The sequence below is a fragment of the Cebus imitator genome, unplaced genomic scaffold (genome assembly GCF_001604975.1).
Source record: "Cebus imitator isolate Cc_AM_T3 unplaced genomic scaffold, Cebus_imitator-1.0 Scaffold273, whole genome shotgun sequence".
Lineage (NCBI taxonomy): Eukaryota > Metazoa > Chordata > Mammalia > Primates > Cebidae > Cebus > Cebus imitator.
In genome coordinates, this window is record NW_016107588.1 from 1,753,833 (window position 1) to 1,762,272 (window position 8,440).

General features: G+C 44.3%; 1 pseudogene; it reads right to left on the reverse strand.

Annotated features, from left to right (window-relative positions):
• The window catches only part of LOC108284239, a 36,244-nt pseudogene extending 33,646 nt beyond the window's left edge, over window positions 1–2,598 (reverse strand).
• Window positions 2,599–8,440: the final 5,842 nt, after the last annotated feature.

Genomic DNA, 8,440 nt, shown 5'->3' on the forward strand with positions numbered 1-8,440 from the left:
CTATCTCCTCTGAGGATGAACCAAACAAATGTCAGTTTGATGACCGCATAGAAATAAAACCTTACCTCACTTGGCTTTATGGCTTTATGTCTTCCAAGGAATTCCTCCAGAGATTTCTACGAAATTTCTGGGCTTGCTCTAGAGGCAACTGTCTTTTCTTTGCAGACAAGTGCCTAGTCTTTGATATTGACCAGTCCCCCTGAGAGAAAGAGCAGAGGTAAGATGATAGTTCCAAGCAAGAACACTAGAGTCTTAGGCCAAAGTCCCCCAAATCCTGCATCCCATGTTCAGGTGGGACAGATATCTGGAAGCCCTTCCTGCCTTTGGTCAGTATTCTGTTGTGGTTCCTGGTGGTAATTACAACCTCACTGACCAGGTCCACCTTCCTACCAGGCACTGTGCTAAGTGCTTTGCATGCATCATCCCATTGAATCATCCCAATTTTGTGAGGCAGGTATTATTTATTACTGGGCCCATTGTCAGTCACCATGACTTCGGAGATGTTAATTACATTCTCTAAGACTGGCCAGGATTTATACTTGAGCCCAAACTCTTCTTGTTCTTTGTTGCCGCTAATCTCTCTGCTTTTGTGGTGGGAGTCATGCCTCCTTTCTCAGGAAGCTTGGTTGAGATGTTATCAGGGGAAAAGCATGTAAAAATCCCTCTTTTTGAATGTTGTTTCTGACAACTCACCACTAAAATTACAATTGGAGTTAATTTATGCAGACGATGTACTCTACAAATGACAAGCATTACATACATACATGTTATTACCCCTTTGCATGTAATACGACACTTAAAGAAGGGAAGTGATTTGCTTAAGGACAAGAATTGCATGTGTGACGGGGAAGAAGAGACCTGATTTCTCTGCCCCTAGCAGAGCACTGTGATTTAGGTTCCTAGAATTATTACATAAATGCCTGCTTCGCTAAACAACTTTTTGCTCTATCATTTCCTGGTTATTTCAGATGTCATGTCATGTTGACGCTTTTAAACAATAATTAGAGTTTGTTTGTAGTGCCTCAAAATTGCAGATACAGCTGTGAGTCAGAATGTTTTATTTAAAATGCCATCAGGAAGACCCATGCTGTTTTAAAATGAGTCCCTTCTGAAACTGGGTTTAGAAGCTTATTTCTGAAGTTCATTGATCTTTAATTTTGATATGGAGAAAATAGTACATCCAAAGACCACCTTTCAGAGTGGTCAACTTTTGACGTTACAAGGATTGAGTTGGAGGTTGAAAGCTCTAGGCCCTCTCTGTGACATATCCTCCTTGTCGGAGGGGCAAGGGTTGCCACTATTATGAATAAAGTTTAATATTAATGATGTTAAATTAATACTTACTTTGTTCTTCCTGTGCTTAGTGGTAGAGCAGAATTAAAGTTGGTTTTTGATATTTTAACTCTTTGTCTTTTTAACCTGTCTCAAAATTGGTCAGTTTAAGAAAAAAGCATGTAGTGTTAAATCTATTCCTCATTGAGGATTTATTCAACTCTGGAATGAGTGGTGAGGGAAGGTTGTGAGATCATCTTCCCCTGAGTGTTTAGAAACAGACTGGAGAAATCAAATGGTGTAATATAGGGCAACCCTGCAAAGCTCAGTGGGTGTGTCTCCTGGAAAAGGCCAGAGAGGAGGGCGGATTGGGAAGTGTGAAAAAAAGGCTGGCCTTGTGATTAAGGCCACCATACTAAATGAGCCAGCAGGTCAAGGGGAACACTGAAGTTGATGCCTTCCCTCTGACCTCTGGGGTTCCAGACACCTGCTGATGCCCTGCTAAGCTGGACTCCATACTCAACAAGGGTCGCATTTTGCTCTGTCAGACTACAAAGGCCCTTTAGATCAGGATGGGGTCCTACCTTCTTTAGTTCCACAAAGTAGCTGTGATTGGACTCAAAAAGACCGCTCGTTTCTGGCATCCATATATTTTCTGGGCTCCATTAGGTGCTGCTCAGGTAGTGCTCCGGGGTCTAGGGAGGGTGGAAAGCCTGGATTGGGGTGGAACCTTTGGACTCGGCAAGGTAAGGGGTATGTTGAAGTAGCTGCTGCACCTCCAGTCCAGAGGCGGCAGATATCTCGGACCCCAGCATCACAAAGTCTAGGCGGGAATGCTGTCACTCCACCCCCACTTACGCCACCAAGCGGTGCCGCGCCCGCGGCCCCTCTCTGCCACGCCTCTTCACGCGCTTTGCACTCTGGGGCCCACGAGGTGCCTGAGGGGACTTCACTGGGTGAGGAGTAAGTTAGAAGCTGCTCCTCGTTTGCAAACCCTCCACGCTCCCACTGGGCTCCCTGGCTCTCACTGGAGACCACAGGGAGAAGCTTCAAGGCACCCTACACTACTACGGCCACCTCTCCAGCAGTGAAGACTGCAGCAAGGGTAAGTAAAGTCCATTGATGGGGGCTGCTCCGTCGTAAAATACCTTGGGGTGGCGGCGGGGAGCCAGTTCCTTTGTACCTGGATGGCTGAGGAGTCCAAGCTACTCCATCGGAGATAGTCCCTCCAGGACCCTCGTTTTCCTGATCATCCTTGGAGGGTTGGTTGGGACAGTTGGGATGAGGAGGAGGGGGAGGGGTGGCAGCGAGGAAGCCCCGCCGCATTCTGAACCTCCTCCTGCACTAGGCACCATCATAGATGCACCACAGCAGGCGCCCATTAATTTTTCTTTGGACGTTTCAAGAAGTTTCTGGCATCTGGATGTCCGGTTAGCCAAAACCTCAGAAGCAGAGTTGGGAAGAAAGGAAAGCTTGGGGTGTTGCAAATAAGCCGGCTTGAGCGGGCGGTTCCGGTGAGAACTGGCAGGCTCTCTCCCTTAGGATTGGGCGTGTCCCCATTACCACGGGTCAAGGACGGTGTGCTACGGTGGGTGGGCGTATCGAGAAATTTGCCTGGCTTTTAGCAGATTGAGCAGTTTGTGCACGTAAAATCTCAGAGTTCAGAATTTTGAGGGCAGCAGTGGCTTTTCAAAGGATCGGCTTGAGGTTTTTGTTGCTGTTTGGGTTTTTTGCTTTTTGGGGTTTCAAATGATGAGGGGTTTATGTCAGGCTGTGTAGTTGAGTACAGAAGTCGTGGCTACCTCGGAAAATGTATTTTAACAAAATGGAGTCAGTTCAAAGTGAAAGTGGCAGCAGCTGTATATCTGAAGACCTGTAATGGAGGCGAGCTTGCGTGCGGTGGCACGCACCTCAGTCTCAGCTACTCGTAAAGCTGAGGCAGGAGGATTGCTTGAACACAGGAGTTTGAGACAAGCTTGAGCGGACTTAGCGAGACCTGTTCTCTACAAAAATTAAAATAAATAAGTAAATAAATTAATTAATTTAAAAAATTAGCTGGGCGTGTGGTGCACCGCTAGTCACGAAGCTGAGGCGGGAGGTGTCGCTTGAGGCGGGAAGTGTCGCTTGAAGCGGGAAGTGTCGCTTGAGGCGGGAAGTGTCGCTTGAGGCGGGAGGTATCGCTTGAGCCTGGGAGTTCGAGGCTGCAGTGAGTCATGATTGAGCCGCTGCACCTCAGCCTAAGCAACAGAGCAAGACCCCGCAGCAAAAAGAAAAATTGTTTTAAAATTCAGCTGATAAAAAAAAAAGCCAGGTTTGGTGGTGCGTGCCTGTAATTTCAGCTACTTGGAAGGGTGAGGCAAAGGGTCACAGGAGCTCTGGGTTGTAGTGCTCTATGCCCATTGCTCATCCACGTGTCCACACTAAGTTTGGCTTCAATATAGTCAATATGGTGACCTCCCATGAGCAGGAGACAACCAGGTTGCCTAAGAAGCGGTCAACTGCTTCAGGCCATAAACAAAGCACTTCAAAATTCTCCTTCTGATCAATAGTGGGATAGTACCTGGGAATAGCCTCTGCACTCCAGCCCTGGCAGCATAGCGAGACTCTGACTTTAAATAAAAATAGACTGTAGGAGGTTGAGTCGGCAGGATCGCGTGAGCCCAGGAGTTCGAGATCAGCCTGACCCACATAGTGGCAGCCCGTTTCTACAAAATACAAAACAACAACAAAAAAGACACAGGCACGGTGGCTCTCAAGCATATTCCCAGCTACTCAGAAGGCTGAGGTGGTGAGCTTGCGAAGTAGAGGCTGCAGTGAGCCATTATTTTGCCACTGCACTTCAGCCTGGGTGACAGAGCGCCTGTCTCAAAAATAAATAAAAAACAGAGCTTAATGTATGTGACTGAAGCCTACGTGCATATAGACAAACACCCTTATATAAGTATACTGAGCCCCCAAAGTAAATCGTTTACAATTCAGCTTGAGAAATAGCTTTGATGCTTCATAGAACAACATGTGTCATTTTATTAAAAATGGATTTTGAGACCATTCTTCCAGCAACATAGCCAATTTGGGTAAGAGACGGAAGGACCACATGGAGTTTTAAATTTATTTGTTTGTTTGTTTTACAGACAGGGTCTTGCTCTGTCACCCAGGCTAAAGTGCAGGGAGCATAGCTCACAGCAGCTTCGAGCTCACTGCAGCCTGAAACTTCTGTTCTAGGGATCCTCCCACCTCAGCTTCCCAAAGCATTGAGATTGCAGGCATGAGCTACTACACCTGCTCATTACGGAGTTTCGAAATCTTTTTCTATCAATGTGAGAGGAATGGCATGTTCCGTATCTGGTTGGGGAAGGGAGTGGTGTGCTTTTGGGCTCCTCTATGTATTTAAGAAATGGTGTTTTCACTTAATAATTGGAACAGATAAACTCTCTGAATAGGTGGAGAAACTTTACCCGTGTTCCCTAATTTTACTTTGTTATGGACGAACATGTACTGGCATATTCTGTAAATTCACATTCTGCACATACTTGTAAATGGTGACATAGTTATTCACTCTGAAATTAAAACTACTGTGAAGCTATGTGCCAGGGGTTGAAAATGGAAATATCTGAAAGAAAAAAAATAAAGTTGCTGTGAAATGCGATCAGTTCTTACACATTTTAAAACAGGAATGCCTAGGTGCTATTGCGGTGGAGAGGTTAGTGGCTAGCAAACTGGGGAAGTGCCATTCAAGGCTCCAAGTGATTTGAAGATTGTGCAAAAAGTAGGGGAAGCAAGTGTTAAAAAAAAATTCAAGGCGTTTTGCTCCCTGTTCAAAAGTAAAAGCCCCAAGTGAACTTGCAAAGCTTTCTCAGGTGGAAGCAAAACCTGAAAGAAAGTGAAATTTAGCTAGGCCAGAAGATAAAGAGTCCCCAAGGGCAAGGTCGTGTTGCGGCTTCCTATATTTTTTTGGAGGGGCTAGTTCAGTAGTGCCTGTTTATCTGACCCAAACACGAGGAAGAAATAGCAGGGATAATTTTCATTATCTAATTAGGGGAAATTTGCATTATTTTTTTTCAACTTACTTTTTTTAAACAAAATAAAGAGGCATTAAATAGTAATTAAGCCCTCAGAGAGTTGTATTTTTTACCTTTAAAATTTTCAAATGGCAGGTGAGGAACTCAATAGTACTAACTGCTGGATGATATTGGGAATGCAGTGTGAACAAGCAGGTCATTTATTCATCCAGGTTTCTGGCTGGGGCAACTGGGGTTATTACATATGTAATTACATTAAAATTAAGATGGCTAGGCCTGGCACAGTGGCTCAGGCCTGTAATCCCAGCACTTTGGGAGGCTGAGGCGGGCAGATCATGAGGTCAGGAGTTCCAGACCAGCCTGACCAACATGGTGAAAACTCGTCTCTACTAAAAATACAAAAATTAGCCTGGCGTGGTGTTATGCACCTGTAATCTCAGCTACTCAGGAGGCTGAGGCAGGAGAATCACTTGAATCGGGAGGTGGAGTTTGCAGTGAGCCGAGATTGCACCATTGCATTCCAGCCTGGGCAACAGAGCGAGACTCCATCTCAAAAAAGAAAAAAAAAATTAAGATGGCTTTTGCTTGTGCAGCTGAGTGGCTTGAGATAGGCTTCCTGCAATAGGGGATCTTAGTGGTGGGTGGGTGGCCAAGGCCAGTTAGGAGGGTATGTCATAACCAAGGAAGGGCAACTTACTCATTCTTGTCTTGGTTGGTTATTTTACTACTATCAAATGATTTTCTTTGGGTCTTTGCCTTGTGAATGTTGATATTTCTATTGGGAAAATATTTTTAAATGGTTAGAAAGGTTTTCATGTATGGCATATCTTCATGGATAAATAATACAGTAATAAATTTATCCTTGTTAATTAATTTATTTATTTATTTTTGAGACGGGTCTCGCTATGTCACCCAGGCTGGAGTGCAATAGCACGATCTTGGCTCACTGCAACCTCCGCCTCCCAGGTTCAAGCAATTCTCCTGCCTCAGCCTCCCGAGTAGCTGGGAATACAGGCATGCGCCACCACACCCAGCTATTTTTTTTGTATTTTTAGTAGAGACGGGTTTCACCATATTGGCCAGGCTGGTCTAGAACTCCTGACCTTGTGATCCACCCGCCTCAGCCTCCCAAAGTGCTGGGATTACAGGTGTGAGCCACCACACCCGGCCTATCATTGTTACTTTTAATGGAATAGACTCCCACTTTGATCCGTCTTATGATTGCTTATTTTGAAGTTAGTTGTTTATCTCTGAATGCCATGGCAGAGGGAGCTTTCCAGGCTGAAAGTCCATCCAAAAGGTGGCAAGACCTCTTAGCATGGTAAGGAGAAAATGTAACTTCCTAAGTAATTATGAATTCCTCCTGTTTTAGAAAATTAAACAATTCCTCAGTAAAATTGGTAGCCAGTTTATGTTAATTATGCCAGAAGGTATTAATAATGTTCACATTCAAAAATAAATACTACCAACTGAAGTGCTAGTTCTAGAAAATAAAATAGCCCAGTTATGTCTGAAGTAGATCTGTTGTGCTTATATCTCTGCCTGTTCTAGAACAGAGAGTATTGAGGTGTTAAGATGCTCTGGCAGCAAAAGAGAATCCTTTCCACCAAACTTTCTTACATCAGCAAAGAACAGGTGTGACGGTTGTTCCTCCTTTTTTTCCCCGCAAGTCAGGAGCCAGTGGGAAGTGGTTTTCCAGTGGCTGACACTTATGTGCAGATTTCTTTGCAAAGTAATCACAGATAACAAGCTTCCTGGGTGATAAGAACTGGACTACAAATCATCCTACTCTTAACTGAAAGCTTATAGCGTTGACAAGGTAAATAGGATTATGGGGAGATCATTGGGTTGTTGGTAGTAAAATGAACATTTATGATAAAAATTTAACTCTCCTGGTTTTAGTTTCAACATTTCATTCAACACATATTTAAAAGTTCTGTTAAAGGCATTTTCTGAGCTAAGATATGGGCAAAGCAACTGAGAATAAAGATGCAAGCTTTTAGGGAGTCCACAGGCTGTGGAGCAGAGAAACGTGCAAACAAATTATTATATTCCATTATTTGCTTTGAGCTTTAATATGTGAATAGGAAACCCAGACACTGGACTTCAAAGAGAAGGGAGTGACCAATTTACCCTGGGATTGGGTCCTCAACACATCTTCCCCAAAGAAGAGGATTTAGATTGGGTTTTGAATTATGAGTTTAATAACCCCGGAAGGAGAAGGCAGAGAGAGGCACACATATTAACAAAATGATGGAGGAGCAAAAACACCTAGCATTTTCCGAAGCAGGAGGTGACCAGGTGAGGGTGGCTCCCCTTGTGGCCTTTCAAAGAGGAGAGATCAGTTTGAGGAGTTGCCTTTTATTTCTTGGACAGTAGGGAGCCATGGCAGGACTTTAAGAGAGTGATTCTCTATACAGGTTGATATCCTCGATCCAAAATGCTTGGGACCAAAAGTGTATCAGATTTCAGATTTTGGAATACATGTATTTGCATTATACTTACTGAGTGAGCATCCCTAATCTGAAAATCTGAAGTCTAAAAATGTTCCAGGGAGCATTTCCTTTGAGTGCCATATTGACACTTAAAAAGTTTTGGATTTTGGAGCATTTCAGATTTTGGATTTTTGAGTCAGGGATGCTCAACCATACATACCACACCTGATTTAGAAGTGGACTCATCAGGATTTTCTGGACTGGATTGTTTGGAGGCAGAGTGAGGGAGAGGGAACTGTTAGCAATGATCCTACAAGTTTTTGTTTTATAAGACTGGTTCCACTCACTGAGATGAGGAGGACTGGGGCCGGGAGCAGTTTGGGCAAGTTTAGTTTTGGACCTGAGCCTAAGGTGCTGGTGAAACATCTAGGAAGCCACTGGATATGCATCTAGAGCCAGAGCTCAAAGGAGTAGTCATAGCTGGAAATAAAGATGCAGTGTCATCGAGGTTTCTTTTTGGCAGAGGCTTCTGGGGACTACTAGCACCTCTGTGTGGCGCTGATGTCAGGGAAATGAATCAAAGCCGACCCTGCTCTATCCACAAAAAGCTGCTGTCTCTAGTCATGCTGATGTAACTTAGGCTGTTTCTAATGTTGATAGGCAAAAGGTGTGTGTGACAAAGGCTTCAACTAGATTTTCAAGGAGGTACTCCCT